We start from the raw sequence: 16,531 nt of genomic DNA, 5'->3' as shown, positions 1-16,531 counted from the left end.
AGAGCCTGAGGAGAGGAAAGAGCAATGCATAAGCAACAGCAGCCCTGACTAGAGAGCAGTGTTAGCTGGTACCAGCACAGCTCTGCCAAGGTCTATGCACACTATGGTGTGCGTGTGTGTGCATGTGCCTGTATGCACGCATGTGTATGCTGGGAGTTGTGGGGAGATATGGGAAGGACATGTACTACTCAGCAGGACTACAGGTGAGGGAGAGTTAAAACGAAGGCAGTTTGAGCAGAACGCATCCAAAGCTTGTGTTGCTGCTTAGTTTGCCATGGTTCAGTGACATCTGAGGACAAGCTGATCTGCCCTGCAGTGTATTTGTGTCTGTGTGTGTATGGTGCTTCGGCACGTGCATTTATGAATCCAGGGACACAAGTGCATTTGTTTTTTGCATTTATATATGCTAGGATATATTGCTAAGATAAAATTACTTTTTTCCATGTCCATCTATAGGTTTTGGGTGAGCAGTATGTCTGCACTGGCATTTCTTGCATGCTTATATATATTTGTCTGAAAAATGTGTGTCAACCTGAATATATTTGTATGCACTTAGTATATACAGGTTGCATAATAGCATTTTAGTATGCATATGTCGCTGTGTGAGTAGTATGAATGTGTATTTCTGTGTGTTTTGTGTATTTATATGCTTATTTTGAGTGCATATGTATTTGTGTAAGCTTTATGTATTTTTATGTTTATTTTGTGGGTGTATTATGTTAGCCTAGTATATTTATGTAGATTGAATGTATCTGTATATATATGAGTTGTATATTTGAACACTTAATTTGTGTGCATGTTTATGATGGTGTGTTCTTGGGTGAGTTGTTTATGTATTTTGGGTGCATCAACACTGGTGAGGGAGTTGTAGATATGTGTAGTTTGCATTTATGTGTACTAGTGTTCTGTATATGTGTATAGTTTGCAGTTATAAATGTTTGTGTGAGGGTGTTGCATGTGCGTGTTTGTGGGAGCAATATGTATTTGTGTGCAGGGGGTGAATGTATATGTGAGAACATTGCAATGTGGATTTGGGTGAGTGCTGCGTATGTGCATTTGTGTGACTATAGATTGTGTGTCTAGTTTGCATCTGTGTTCACGTGATAGCTGTGTATATGCATTTGTATACTTATTTGTATGCAGTTTGTATTATTTGTGTTGCACAAACATAATTGTTTCAATATTATATATTTTTGTGCACCATTTAGGGTATATTTATCTGTACTTAGGGAGGGTATTTTTCTATGGATTTACGTGAATGTCATTTATTTGTGCACACGGTCTATTTATGTGTACTTGTGGGAGCAGTGTCTCTGCATGGTCATGTGACTGGGGTGTAGTGTGTTAGGATTAATGGTTGTGTGCTTGTGTCAAAAAGGTTCTTGGCCTTGCCTCCCAGAAATGGCAGTTCTGTACTTCCCATATATAACCCAAGCTGGAGGTACAGTCAGCAGTGTTTGCATGAAATTGGGCAGGGCTCAGGTGACATGGACATGGAGACGTCCATGAATTCTCCTTCTTCTGTTGAAGGAGGAGGGGTGCAGTCCTAGGTGCACAGCTCTCACTGCTGTGCCAGCACGAATCATAGAATCAGAGGGTCGGAAGGGACCTCAAGGGTCATCTAGCCCATGCAGCTAAGACTCCTCCCAATCCTCAGAAAAGTATTCGCTTGTGCTTCTCCCTCTGTGTTTTTCCCCAGCTCTGTTTACATCTGTCTGGGTGTCTTTCTGTCTACTCTATACATAGTTGAAGCGTGTATTTTAACCTGTTCTATATTTTGGGAGGCTTACAGGTTAGGGGGAACAGAATGAATAATTAGAGCTAAGAGGGTGATGAGCGCCATTGATAAAATAGTGGGACAAGATGAGGCAATATTGTGGTGGAGGATTCTAGTACATGGCAGTGGGGCACAGGGAAGATGGTGTGGTGAGGACCAGAGGGGACATGGCAATGGGACCTATGCTGATATAGTAAGGGAGGTAAGGTGGACATAGTGCAGAGGTGATGCTGCAGGGGAGCATAGAATGATGTTGCAAGGGAGGTGAGAGGTGATGTGGTAGCAGGACATAAGGATGAAGTGATGGGTGTTGGGTATGTCTTGGCTATGGGGTGCCACCTGATGCTTTGACAAGGACTGGGGTTCCCTGTGAATAGATGCAGAGATGACAATGCATTGGGGATGACTGGTGACATGAAGGGGAGAAAGGGTGTCATGACAAACAGACACAAGAGTGATGTGATGATGATGAGTGATGAGAGGACAGTGGCCCAAGGTGACTTAACAAGATAGTGAGGACAAGTGATGAGTGAAGATCAGTTTGATATGGCACAGGGCAGCAGGAGTAGTGGACTGAGGATCTCCTGAGGAAACTTGGCAGATATGTGTATACATGTATTGTGACAAGAGGAGCTAGGTAGCATGATGCCTGGGATTTATTGCATTACCATAACGGATCAGTTGTATCATGACATCAGGGCTTAAGTGCCATGCTGCAATAGGCAATGACTTATCACAGTGATGGGGCTGGGGCTAGCACAGTGATGGGTGCTGAGGTTCCCCAGTGATGGAGCCTATGTCCCACCGCGACTGGCTGGGCAGGGGCCCTATTCCCAGCTGCTGGAAATACAAAGATCCTATCAGGCAGTAAAACAAAAACAAAGGGGACTTGGAAGGACCTGACAGCCCTAATTCATCACAGCCCGAGTTTTTTTTTTCCCCATGTTCCCATTATATTTGTTTGTAAAAGTGGAAATCAATTTTGAAGGTAATTTTCTGGAAAGAATAGAAGGGAGGTGGGAGGGCTGGATAAGGCAGAGATGGCAAAGGGAAAAAAAATTTAGGCCAGGCACAGCCCAGGGGCAGCTCTTGGCAAGGTGAAAGAAAATTGCATATTCAATCTCCATCCATGAATCTCTCTCACTGCTGCCCGCCTCCTGCTTGAAAACAATGAAGGCTTTCTCCCCTACGCTGCGCAGGGCCGGAGTATCAGTGCTCATTCTAACTTCAGGGTCATTAATTCACCTGATTATTGCAGGAGAAAAGAGAGGGTTACAGAGGCATCAGTTTGAAAAGAGCCCTCCCTTAGATTATCCTTTGATGAGTTTGTGGGGAGGGGGAACTTGGAGATAATAGGTTGTCTTGGACTCAGATTGTACATATTTGAAATGGGGAGGGTAGCAGAAGTGGCTGGGGTCAGAATGGGGAAAGAAAAGTGGCCTGGGTTTGGGAAGGGCAGCTCGGAAAGCAGTCATTATTGCAGACCTCTGCTGTGGTGTTACTGCAAATTAAAAGTAGCATGTTCCACTCCGCAGCTATCTTCTGCGGAGGTGGGGGAGCCATGTGTGTGTCGGTGTTGGGGGGGGAATCTTATCATTGCTTCTTCAGCAGCCCAGCCGCAGTGTCACCGTGTGAGGTGACATTTGAATTTACAATTCCGCTGAGAAAAGCCATTAATTCACAAATTAACATTTCTCTCTCTCTCTCTCTCTCTCTTGCTCTTTCTCTCTCTCTCTCCCCCTCTCTTTCTCTCTCTCTCTCACATGGATGTGCAAGCAATTGAAAAGACAAAGGAAATAGCCTTAAGGAAGAGACTTTACTGCTAGTCTGTCTGTGCAGAGATTGCTACCACTGCTTCTAGATAGATAAACCAATTACCTGAGCTGCTCTGTTCATGGCAGCCTGCTATTACCTCCTTTTGTAGAGCTGAATCCATTGCTGGATTACCCTCTGTGTATCTCATTAATGTAAACCAGCAAGATATTGGGGTCTGTCCCCCTTCCTCTGCTTGGGAGGGGGATGGGGCAAGGAGGGAAGGACAGAGGTAAGGGGCAGTTTGTATCTGCTTCCGGAGGTACACTACCGGCCTCTCATTCATCCAGAGTCCTGGTAGTCTGCAGTGGGATTGGGAAAATGGGGAGCTTTCTTTTACCCAGGGAAGTTGGACAGGACTTAGCCTGTGGTGACTTCCAGTTGTTGCCCACCATGTTCAGAGGCATTCTGGCAGTGCTGGATAAGTATGCTTGGGCAATCTGCCACAGCCTCCTTCTTACCATGTATTCTCCCCTATGTGTACACAGGCAGGTATACGCCCAGGTACAGTGGATGGACACCCCCAGACCTTTACAGGAGCATATGGATGGGAGTAGCTTTAGGGAAATATCAACATACACATTCAACTCTCTGCACTGAGGCCTCTATAGACTGGCAGATTCATATATACAAACAGGTGAATACACAGAGCCCAATTCCTCTCAGATGCAACCCCAATGAGGGTCACAGAGCAACACCACCATTGAGATACACCTGTGCCAAACAAAGCAGAAGCTATTTACATGCATTCATTGCTCGTTCGCTCTGTTGCACTCTTTGCCACACACTCAGAAGTACACACACCTTGTCCCATCCTCACTGTCTGCTGGGTAGGCATATGAATGCCAGCCCCTGTGCATGCATATTCACATTCATCCATGCACATAATGCTCAGGGAAGCCTGCACATGCACACTCACACAAACTGACCTATGTACCCACACATACAACTTAGATATGCCCACTTATGCCAGCACACAAATCCAAATTTGTACCAGTTCACACCTGAATACTCACACCAGCACCCACACTTCTCTCCTATCAAGCCTGGTATATTTGTTCCATTTTCAGGTGGCTTCATTCATATGCATGAGCAATTGTTTGTCCTGGCCTGGCCTTCATGTTGCTAAACATTGTCATCTGCCCTTTGGGGACATAACTTTAGAGACATACTACCTAGCTCAGCCCTTTATTTTCCTTTACACATGCACAGGTGTGTTTGAGGAGAAAAAACCTTTGCAAAAATGGTTTTCCTAGAGGCCTGTGTTCCAGTCTGCTCTTTAGCTAATAAGGTTGTATGTACAGCAGTGGATGAAGATCTTGTCTGACAGTCCCCTCTTCACCCCAGGACAAACCAGGGTGTGAGCATCTTCTCCATAGAGGGCAAAGACCAAGGTGGATTCAGAAATTTCCAGACTGAGGAAATAGGGGCAGCAGGGCTCAGTCCCCAGAAAGGGTTGGATACGGAAAGCACTACCTCTGTGTAGTGCTGCCTCTTGCATGGAGCGTTGTGCCTCAGGCCTCTGGCTGTTGTAGCCTTTGCTCTTTAAAACCTTCTGAAAAACCCATCCTGTTTATGGGGAGCACCTGCCCCTCCAGTGTCCACATGCCCCCCACCATCCACAGCACCCGGATGAGAAGCAGCGTCCCACAGCAGGCGCAGGGAGACAGATCACAATCAGTGGAGGAATCAGCAGGCAGTGCCAGTAATTCAAACCATCCTGACCGTTCAGTGAACCCGAACCTGCTGACCTTGACAGCACTAGACAACAGCGGCCTCAGAAATCCCAACCTTTACCGCGGCGTTGGCTGAGGATGGCTCGTGTTCTCTCTCCGATCACATCCCAGCAGTTACGGGGCCCGACAGTCAATCCCCAGTGCGCCGATTAGCTCCTAATTTGGCCATCTCTGCACTCCCAAGCCTACAGCGGAGATGATGTAACATTAAGTATCGTTCGCTGCTTGCAGATGGAAACCATCTCTGCAGAGGCTTGTCTTCATCTGCTCAGGGAAAATACCAAGTACCTTGTTCTTGAGCTGAGCTGGGAGGAGATATCCCCCCACCCCCACCCCCCTGCTTTCCCCAAGATGGAAGCCGCAGAAAGAAAGGGGGTTTTGAAAGAAGGGAAGAGCTCTTTGCTTGTCTAATGAACTGATGGAATCCTCCAGCCTTGTTTCACTTGATCCCCAAGGGGAGGCGGGGAGATCTCACCTAGAGATTAGTCCATTAGAAACCCAAGTGAGGGAGGGGAGGAAGGGAGAGAGAGGGAGAGAGAGCACAGGAAAGCAGATGAATCCTGCCAGAGGAACTTGCATTAAAGAAAATGCAGTTTATGAAAGTTTTAATTCCCCTCCTAGGGAATGTTGGATCTCATCCAGCAGTATCTGAGGCTGCCAGACAACAGCTGAGACAAATGCACACTTTGACTGTGGCAACTGGCAGAGGCTGGGGCAGGTTTTGAGATTATGGGCAGGGAGGACACCCCCGATAGTAGTAGATTGACTGGTATGAACAGTTATGGAGCTCTGTTTACATATACATATAGCTCCACATACACGTAGCTTGGTTGATACAGCATCAAACTCTTAATCTGAGAGCTTAAGGTTCAAATCCTGCTCAGGCCAAGCTGTGCCAAGTGGTTAGTAGGTTGCCCCCACCTGTGCCTCACTCTTGGCCTGGTATAGGGCTAACTTCTTGGTGGAATTATTTAAATGAGGGTGGTCCTGGTTTGAGCAGGGTGCTGGACTAGATGTATACCTGAGGTCCCTTAATTTTCTATGATTCTATGTACATATACATGTCTATCTATTTGAATCTCTGTATAACTATAAATATACACCTAGCTATCTACTTATCTATGTGAATGTACATACACATATTTACCCTCCATCCATGTGCAAGTGCACATGAATATGTGCATGCATATACATACACATCTGTGGTGCCTGTCTCTGCCTGTAGTACTATAACAGTGCCAGAGTCATTTAAAGGGGTCTTAATGTAAATAAGTAAAGGCTGACAGTGCCAGATACACATTGCTGTGAGTCTCTCTTCCTCTTTCTCTCCATCCATCCATGTGTCTGTGTGTCTGCTTGCATAGTGCGTTGTCCTGGGACTCAAGGCCCATTCTCCCTTCTACAAAGGTACCAGCTAGCAGGAAAGAGCTGAACATCTCAGGAGCCTGCAGAGGCTGAGCAGGGGCCAGGACTTGAGGGGGGCATAGTTTCAGTTCCATTTGGCGAGGGGACCCGGCCAGGCTGAGGCATTTTCCGCTGTCGCCCTCTTCTGCTGCTTCCGTCAGGAGCTCACAGGTGTCATACAGCTGTTGTGCAGCCAATGGCGCAGCTGGCGGGCTGAGCGAGGGTGTCTGCACGTCTCACTGGGACAGGCTTCTAATGAAGTGTCTTCAATAGGCATTTAATTAAACTTAAACGTGACACTTATTGCACATGAAACATCCGCCAGGTTCCGGAGGGCCTGCAGCCCTCTTGGAGATGCTTCTCTCCAGTCTGGTTCTTGTAAAGGAAGGACCATGTGGCATTTCCATAACTGACTGTCCTGAGCTGTCCAGAGCTCTGGGCTGGGGTGGAATGGAAGGAAGTTCTGTAGGCCCCCAGGACTTCAGAGCAGAACACCCCCACAATTTGGGAGAACTTGGGTGAGTGCTCCCTGATATCACCTTTGTGCTCTGCATGCATCTGCATGCATGCATCTGAGCTCCCAGAGGGAGGGCAAATGTCCCATTAAGTCTGATGGTTCCTTTCTGCACTGCATCCTGCTGTGGCCTGGACCCAATTACTAACAATATTCAGATCTTGTGTATCCTTACTGTCAGTTCTGTCAATGTTCACCTGGCTCCTTCCATGCAGGAAAATCATGATGCAGTTTACCAGTTACTTGCAGTAGTTACAGGGAAGTGGGACATGGTGAAATTGTTATATGGTAATAAGGGTACAATGAAAGTCTCAGATAGTAGTGGTATATTGCAGCAGTGCAGAATAGAGTTATTGCAGTTCATGATCCTTTGCAGTGACCATTCTCTTGCAGCGTAGTTGCTTAATCTTTGTTGTTTTGGAGAATCCCGCTGATATAAAAGAACATTGCTAAATGCAGCTGGCTCTGGGGCAGAGCATAGCAGCTGCTGAGCAGCACAAAGCAACAACATAACAATTTAGGAAGGCGTGGATTGTGTCCCCATAAAAAACCTTGGGAGGATTAAGATGGGAAGCATGTAATCACTCAGATTTGAATTTGTTCAGGACAGCTGGGTTAATATCTGCACTCTCACAAAAAGGGCTGAGGGAATGTTAATGACTGAGTGATCAGAGCCTTTGTTTTATGGCACAACGCACATCCAAAAAAAAAGAAAAAGAAAAGCAGCTTCTAACAACACCCTGCTGGGGCACTGGTTCAGTGCTGACTCAGAGAAGTGTCCATAAAATGATTCACTAGCACTTGGCTCGGGAGCAGGTCCGGCCTTGTTTAACTTGTGAGATGTGATGGGGTCAAGGCTAATGTGCATGTGGGGAGAGGGGGACAGGACAAGAGAGAATGTGGGATCCGTGAGACCCCAGACTATTGTGATACAAAGGGGAAGCAGGTGTGTGAGATCAAGAATGGGAGAAAGCAGAGTGTTTTATTGGGAGGAGAGGATGGTGGAACCAGCAGGTCTGGAGAAAGGGGCACCAGTAAAATCTTGAGTGCTTCAGCTACCGCTTGATACAGGTCAGCCAGTCTGGCACCAGCACGCTCACTGGCATCTCAAGGGTTTCAAGAAGCTGGGAGACAGGACTGTGAGGGAAGAGCCACAGCTCCCTGCTCTCCTTCCCGTCTTTACTGGTTCTGGTAATGGCGTTGATTTGCATGTCAGGCAAAGCGCTGCTTGGGAAAAAAAAAAAATCCCCTCTGAGTGTGGCAGTGTCAGCGCTCGCTGTTGTTCGACAGTGTAAAATTAAATTAATAAAGCCCCCAACACAGGAAAACATAACAGGAAATTAATGGCCTTTACTGTCGCTCTGATGCAGTCATTTGCAACCCTGCTTTCCGCACCAAAGACTTCATAAATGCAAGCAGTTTCTCTAAACAAGCATAGTTAGGGCTGCATGCGATGTAATTTTTTGCCTTGCTTGTGTCCTTTTAGAGCTAAACAAAAGCCACCATTTTTTATAAGCTCCCCAAGACAGTCCTTGCCAGGACCAGCTCCAGACGTGGGAGCTGAGGGGTGGGAGTTTGGTCTGGAAAGCTGAACGTGACAGCAGTTCCAGGCAGGTCATCTGTCCTGCTTGAGAACTGCAGTTACCTTCTTGCCCCGTGTTCACCAGGCAGCAGCATCCTCCTAGCCAACTCTGTGCTGCAGGAAATATTATGTGCACCAGCTGTGGAGGGACCAGGTCCCTAGCCAGTGCAAATTAGCATAACTCCATTGAAATCAGAGCTACACCAGTTTACACCCATTGCTGCTGCTCTTTCAGGATAAACTGACTCATGCACTAATCCCTGATGGCAGCTGCATTTCAGTTTTGCTAAAGGCTCGAACCTAACAGGGTTGGCATGAGATACTGAACTCACTTTATGTTCTGTGTTACGCTGATATAAATCTAGTGACTCCATTGGTATAAGTGGGATTTTGGTAGATTTACTACAGCAGAATTTAGAGCAGAATTTGTCTAACCCTGAAAGCCATCAAGCCGTACCAAACTCCCGCAGAGGAAGTACTGGCACCCCATACAATGACAGAGCCAAGCCCTAACCACCAGTCACCTCCTGCCATCACGTGCATGCTCACTCCCACAAAGCCATGCCCACTGTCATACCTACATGCATGTCAGGACTGCCACACACACAGCTACCTTTACTTTTGCAAGCTGAAAGCTGCGGAGTTGGGCATGCTCACAGCTTCTAGTCAAACAACTAGATGTGCACACTGTCACTTCCCACATACCATGTACTACATTTGCATTTATACTTGCCAACTGTATTAAATACATACTAATTCCATATGTATGCGCACGCACAGGCATTTAAATGCACAATTTCATGGCTCTGTGATAATCCAAAGCATATTTGAATGTATGTCATTATACATTTGCACACACAGTTCATTACATGTGTACAGTAAGTTGCTAAATATACATTTGTACACCTACCCACAGCCTTAGCTGTGTATTATTTTTGTGCACTTACTTCATCTGATGTATAGCTGCATGCCCACACACCATATTAACTGACCCAGTGCCTCTTTTATAGTCTCCCCACCTTTCCAACCCCTTCACACCCTGCTGTCATCCCAGTGAACTCTCTGTGTGCCTGACTCTCTCTCAGTTGAAGCTCAGATCCACCAGAAAGCTGTCCCTCCTTCTCTATCAGCCGCAATAACCTCAACCAAAGAAAGTTCTGCCAATCCCCGCATCCTTGCTAGGTGCTGAAGCTCAAAGTGAAGCCTTCTGGAGAAGGTGACCCCTTTCATCCAAAAGGCAAAATGGAGCAGCTCTCACATCCATTGTTCACCCTCCCAATCCAAAGCCTGCTGGGTCACGAAAGAGGGTGACAGGTTCAGCCCAATAATGCTGCTGTCTACCTTCTCCCTGCCTGGTGGGTAAAAGTATTCCTGAGGTATTAGAAGGGCTTATTATTGGTAAAAGCGCCGAGAGTGAAAATGGAAACCTTTAGCACAGTGCTTGTCAACCTTGGTAGAATGAAGGCACCCCTTGTTGGACTCAAGGTACCCCTCAGAAAATTCCTGCTCTTAGCTTTCACTCGTTCTTTGACAATGGAAAAATAACAGAGCAATTTTTCTGTTGCAAAGAACTCAGGAAGACCGCAGCAGGTCAGAACGTTTTTAGCACAATGAAGCCTCCTTCAAAATCTCTGGGTTTATTTTGTGAATCACATCTGCACCCCTAACACTGCTAACATTGCATAGCACTGTGCGGCACCCATGAAAAGATCTCAAGGTACTCTTGAGAATCGCTGCTTTAGAAACATAGGAATGACCAGATTGGATCCGATTCTGAGTTGATCTCATCTGGGACCTTGTCTCAGACAGCACCGAGTGTTTCTGAGGAGGGGGATGTGGAGCGATGTGCTTCCCAGCCTTGGTCTCCTCTTGCATTCTGCAGAGTTCAGCTTGATCCCCGAGGCAGGAGATTTACTCTCTCCCTAGCTGAATGTTTGACCTCAGCCCTTGGGGGGACTGCCCAGGCTTGCGGCACAGCTCCAGTGTGGTGCGGCTCCTCTCTGGGCCTGTGCTGAATGCAGCGAGAGGGTTTGTGCAAGGCTGGCTGCCGTGAATGACAAGCGCTGCGTATTGATCGCATTCTGAACTCGGCCCAGCCGATAGAAGGTAATTAATGACTCCATTTGCCTCAGTACCGAGGAGAACAATTGAGTTTGAAACTGCAACAACTGGCAGTGCTGAGAAAGGCCCCCCGGGGGATGTCCAGGAAAGATGCCTGACAGGCTTAGGCTGCATGGGGACCTGGGAACACATCAGAGAGGGAAAAAGATCAGGGAAAACAGAGAAAGGGAAAGAGCGGTATTAGCACAAAGGAGAGCGCGGGGAAGGTACGCGTGCGTAGGGCAGGGCAGAGGTAGGTAGCACACAGGAAAGGCACGACAGTCCAGGCCAATGTTTCTACTTCTTGAGGGACTGTTTCTTAACCAGTTTTAGGGCTCCTTTGGGTAATATTTTCCTCATCTGGGTATCTCAGAGTTTCTAGGGGGGTTTCCTTTGCTTGTTGAGGATTTCAAGGTTTTTCAGGTTTTCAGATATCCACAGCATTTTTTTTTGCCTGATGCATTTGCTATGAATTCACAGACCAGGCTCTAAGTCCACGTGTCCCCAGGGGGGCAGGCGGGGTGTGTGCCGGCAGGAAGGGCCACTCCGGGTTGTTGAAGAAACCGAAACACACGCAACCCGCCTATGAAAGGAAGAAAACCTTGGTTTTGTGTTTTAACAACCGTTTTCTTGTTAAGTACACATCAGGTTTTTGTCTTGATGCTTTTCCATTTGCATTTAGTATTTCAAGGTGTTTTAGAGACCACTTAGAGGTAGACTTACAGTGGAAACACACTGGGATAGATGTGCCATCAAGGGGCTTCCCATAGCTGGCAAAGCTAAACTGTAGCTGGGATGGAGCTGTCTTACAGGCAGAGCTGGAATCGCTGCAGCAGGCTGAGCAGTTCAGTGTTGGACAGATGCCTTCCCCGCAGAGGTTTTGACAATTACATGTGTTCCGCAGAGTCAGACCAGCCACGTTCACTTTTATTACGACTATGAGTTTTATTGGCAGTGTCACGGAGACCCCCTTGTACTGTGCAGACGCTGAGACCCTGCCCCAAAGAGGCTGCAGCCGAAGTAGCGCTGCATTCTCATGACAGAGACAAGTGCTCCTGTGCCACCTGCAGCTGGGGGTGTTGCTGTGTCACTTGTTGGGTTGGTTCTGTGTCATCTCTAAGGGTGTTTCTGTTTCAAAAATCAGTTTCTGGGTACCCCCATTAGGTAAAACAATTTCTGTATGATTCATTGGGGTGTTTCGGTGGCACCTGTAGTTAGGGATGTATTTGGGGCAACCAATCCAGTTGTCTGTTGTGATATCCAGACGTGGGGTTCAGTGTTACCTGTCAGGGAATTTTCTTGTTGCTTCTTAGGGTGTTTATGTGCCACATGTTAAGGTTTTGACAACTAGTGTTGTTCTGGTGTACGTTCTTTCTCAGATCCAGGTTCTCCAAGCACCCCCAGGAGCGGAGGTGTGTAGGGCTGGTTCTGATTGTGCTTTCCCTGCCAACTGTAGACCGATGTCAGGAAGACTGGGAATAAAGCCTGTGGTTCTGCTTTCAAGGCATTTGTCAAAGCTTTCCTGTTCTAAGGGAGAGGTGTCCATGCATCCCTGGACTAGAGGGATTCCTATGCCAGTCACAACTGGGATCATGGGAGTCATCTCTTCCTAGTCCCACATGTACTGCCAAGTTATCTGCCTGGCATTCTCTACTGATTTTGCCTCTGAAGTAGTATGTCACCACAACTGCAACTTTGCCTGTACTTTCCTCCTGTCTACAAACTCCATCTCCTCACCCTTCGCTCCCTCACAATGCCCCTCACTTCCCAACACACCTCCCAGATGCACCCTGTGAACTCCCAGAAACTTTGCTCCTTCTCAGGCCTTCCTCTTAGCCTCCCCTGGGAAAGTAGCCTTTCTCCCTGAGCTCTGTCATCTCCAGAGGCTCCTGCACCCTGTGAGTTCCTCTCTTTACCTTTTATCTTTCTGAGCCCATGCTTGTTCTTCTCTCAGAGTCCTCTGTTCTCCAACTATCCCGTGCCATCTCCCTACTTCCCCATTACAACTAACTCTTTCATCTCTTCCCCTTTGCCCATCAAAATGCCCATTCTTTATGGCATGTGCTGCCCTCCCCAGATTTTGCTCCCAAACCCTCTTCACCCCAGCCCTTCTCTTGAATGTTTCTCCACCCTGTTCCTTTGCCATTACCAACCCTTCCTCTTCCACCCACAGTATGCCCAGCTCCTATATTTTTACCATACAGCTCAAGATATTTGGGATTTTTCCTAGACCCTCAGTGCTGGAGTGGCATGTTTAGATGAGAATTCCAGCTCCTAGGTAAAGCAACCACAATGCATCTCCATCTCTTGCAGTTTGAGAGAAAACCTTGCAAATGCAACCTCCCAGGCTCCAACACCAAGAGACAAACCCAGAGACCTGGAGCATACTCTTTACATCCAAAGGATTTTTAAGGGTGGGACTGTGATTATGGAAATTCTAGGATTGGCAAGGCAGGATCTAAAAACCTCCATCTTTCAAGATCCTGTATATCAAACTTTCCTAGCCTTCTAAATACTCTGCCAGTGGCCCTATAGGGAAATCCTCTCAGGGAACTTTCCCCTGAAGCTTTGTGTGCCCCGGGTCTCAAGCCCAGTACCCCTACAAGGAGTTTAGGAGAAGTCTCTGGGCCACTGGCACATCTCCTGCTCTGCATTCTTCATCTGTCACAGATCTAGCTTGACTTCCTGCATATCACCAAACAACAGAGCTGCACCCACCTAGCTCATATCTTCTGTTTAAGCTAAAATACACCCTGTCTCTCTTTCTCTTTAAAACTTTCTCTGTCCCTTATGTAAACTGCTTTTTGTTCCTTCCTGTACAGCTCACTCCTTCTTCTCTGTCTTTAATCAATTTGGTTCCTTTTTTCTTCCTCTCTCCCCTGTTCTCCTCCTTTCACCCCTTTTTCCATCCCTCAGTGGCAGTGCCAGCCCTCTCTCATCACCAGTACCCGAGTTTTCCAAAAAAACATAATAAACAAACAAACAAATAAATAAATAAATAAAAAGGTCAGTGAGCAGAGCAGCAATAACCCCTAAAACAGTACTATCAGTGGGACATGATTGATCAATTGAATTCCATAGCGGCTGAAAAATGTGGGATTAAGTAGTGTATTATACGCACAATGAGTTGAGGCATGATGTTCATTTCAAGTTCATTTCGCCAGCCCTCTGCCACCAGATCAGGCAATCAATAGGGGCAGCAGATATCATATATCACCTCTCTTCGCGCTGGGGAGAGAGCACCATAATCTCTCGCAAATTTAGAGTGACAGATTTGTCAAGATCTGAAGGGCCCCTGAATAAATGAAGGAAAAGAGACTCCTACAGCGACTTGTGAAAGCTGTGGTTTCAGCTTCTATGCACAAAGGCATGGCAAATGCCCAAGCACTCACATATACACATACAGATACACAGACACATTACAGGCACACAGACATACAGATGGTATATGCATGCAAGCATGTATAGCCACACATACACACACAAACACACACAAAAAGGGTGGACTCTGGCCCTGTGAAAGTCAACGGGTTGTTTGCCATTCTGTTCATTACAGACCCATATTACAGATGTGCAGCTACACTGGCATGCAAAAGCACACACAGACCTATGTGCACACAAACAGGCCCTCATAGACATGGATTCAGAGCCCAGTACATCATACTCCTCCATGTCAGAAGACAGACATGCAAATCACATATCATCTATTGTGCACATACTCACCCAGATACACACAGGAGTATCTAGTCTACTATGTACACAGTCAGGCATGTACATTGACATAAAATCTACTATGTGTACACACTATACATGGCTACAACCTACACCCCTGCCACACTATACACATACACTCATATACAATCCTTTGGGTACACATTCAAACATGCTCACTACCATGTAGTTTACTGCATGTGTACACACTCATGCCCACACAGATATGCCCAGCAACACAGAGGTGTACTATGTGTACACTAGCAAAGTCATGCACCCTGACACACAATCTACTGAGCACTCAGGAAGCCAAGCACACACAGTGACAAGTGTGGAGAAACACCCAAAGGGAAGCACACACAAATTTACATTAAGGACTTCTAGAAATGCAGAAAGGCAAATATACCAGCACACATACTCCTATTTGTGAGCACATCCAGCTTTTCCAGAGAGCCCCATACCAGCCTCCCAAATGCTACATGCCAGTTTTCCACAATGGGGACCAGAGTCTTCAAAAGATCTACACACTAATTTAGGCACCTGTCAGGAGGTGATTTTCAGAAGTGCCTAATGGAATTAGGAGCGCAAGTCGCATTGAAAGTCAACAGGTCTCTGCACTTAAATGCCTTCAGGGCTTTGGAAAACAACCAGCCAGTATATTCCCAGCTTGCAGAAACCAGCCTGCATCCAGCAAGCTGAGCTATTTGAAAACAGAGTTCTTGCTTTGTTTTTGCTCAGGCAACTTTCTCATCGATTCCAATGAGAGTTTGGCTTGAGAAGAAAGATTTCAGGATTTGGCCTCATGGGAACGAGACTGAGCAAAGGAAAAAGGGATTAGCACCAGCAAAGAGCCCCACCCTGGTCAGAGAAGAGAGAGAAAAATTGAGAGAGGGCGGGGGGAATGCTGCTGGCTGGGACAAATCAATATGTAATATTTTCTATGGTGTTGTGAGTGGTACTGTACTATGTTACTGTATATAATGTACTATTGATTATATCATATCGTATAATCACCTATAAACGGATATATCTCACAGCCAGGAGGGAGCAGGCTCAGTTATTACTCTGGGCCACCATGGAGTCAGGCTTCCAGTTGGGATGGGAACTGTGCAGGGAAACTACCCAGCAGCGCACACACCCTCCGTAGGATGGGTCCCAGGTTCTTCTGAGTGCAAGACAGCAGGACCCAAGGCAACCTACAGTGAGTGCAAGGGCAGGCTGAGGTGCTCCCCTCAGTACTGCTCTGCCTTTGGGAGGCCCACAATTAGAAGAAGAAAGGATGAGATCGAGGAGAGGTGCCCAGTCTTAAGGAGCACATTGCAGCCTACAGGCTTCATAGATTGTGAGCCTCAGACAAAGCCTGGCATATCAGGGGAGACCTTGCATTGAGGGTAACAACGCAGAGCCAAGGAATGGGAGGTATCAGAGGGAGAGCCTGACCTCAGATGAGTTAATAACAGACTTAGATTGGATGGAGGGGAGGGCTTTGACAAAGAAACTTAAGTGAGATGGGAAGGGGAGTTACAGCAGAGCCTGACTTGCAGGCAGGAAGCTTTTACAGAGAGAGACTCACTTTGGGTATGACAGGGCATTTTTACATAGAGACTCACTTCAGATGGGACAGGGGATTTTTACAGAGATAGTCTGAGCTTCACGGGGATGGAGGGCATCTAACAACAAGACTTACCTTAGCTGGCATGACACGTTAGAATAGGGGACTCACGTTGGCTGGTGTGGAGGATGGTAATGAAACACACTCAGCACGGGTGGCATGAGCCCTAGAACAAAGATCACTGCAGTAGTCATAGAGGTTTATAGCACTGGATAGGGAGGGCGATTATGCAGCGGGAGACTCAGCTCATATGAGCCAGGAGTTTATAACAGAGAGAAATACT

At 46.9% G+C, this 16,531-nt stretch overlaps 1 protein-coding gene across 12 annotated transcripts in view; it reads left to right on the top strand.

Moving 5' to 3' along the window:
* The window catches only part of PAX2 (paired box 2), a 115,108-nt gene that overhangs the window by 62,330 nt on the left and 36,247 nt on the right, over positions 1-16,531 (top strand). The window lies entirely within an intron of this gene.

Source organism: Alligator mississippiensis, chromosome 6, assembly GCF_030867095.1.
Source record: "Alligator mississippiensis isolate rAllMis1 chromosome 6, rAllMis1, whole genome shotgun sequence".
Lineage (NCBI taxonomy): Eukaryota > Metazoa > Chordata > Crocodylia > Alligatoridae > Alligator > Alligator mississippiensis.
This window is presented reverse-complemented; position numbering and strand designations above follow the sequence as displayed.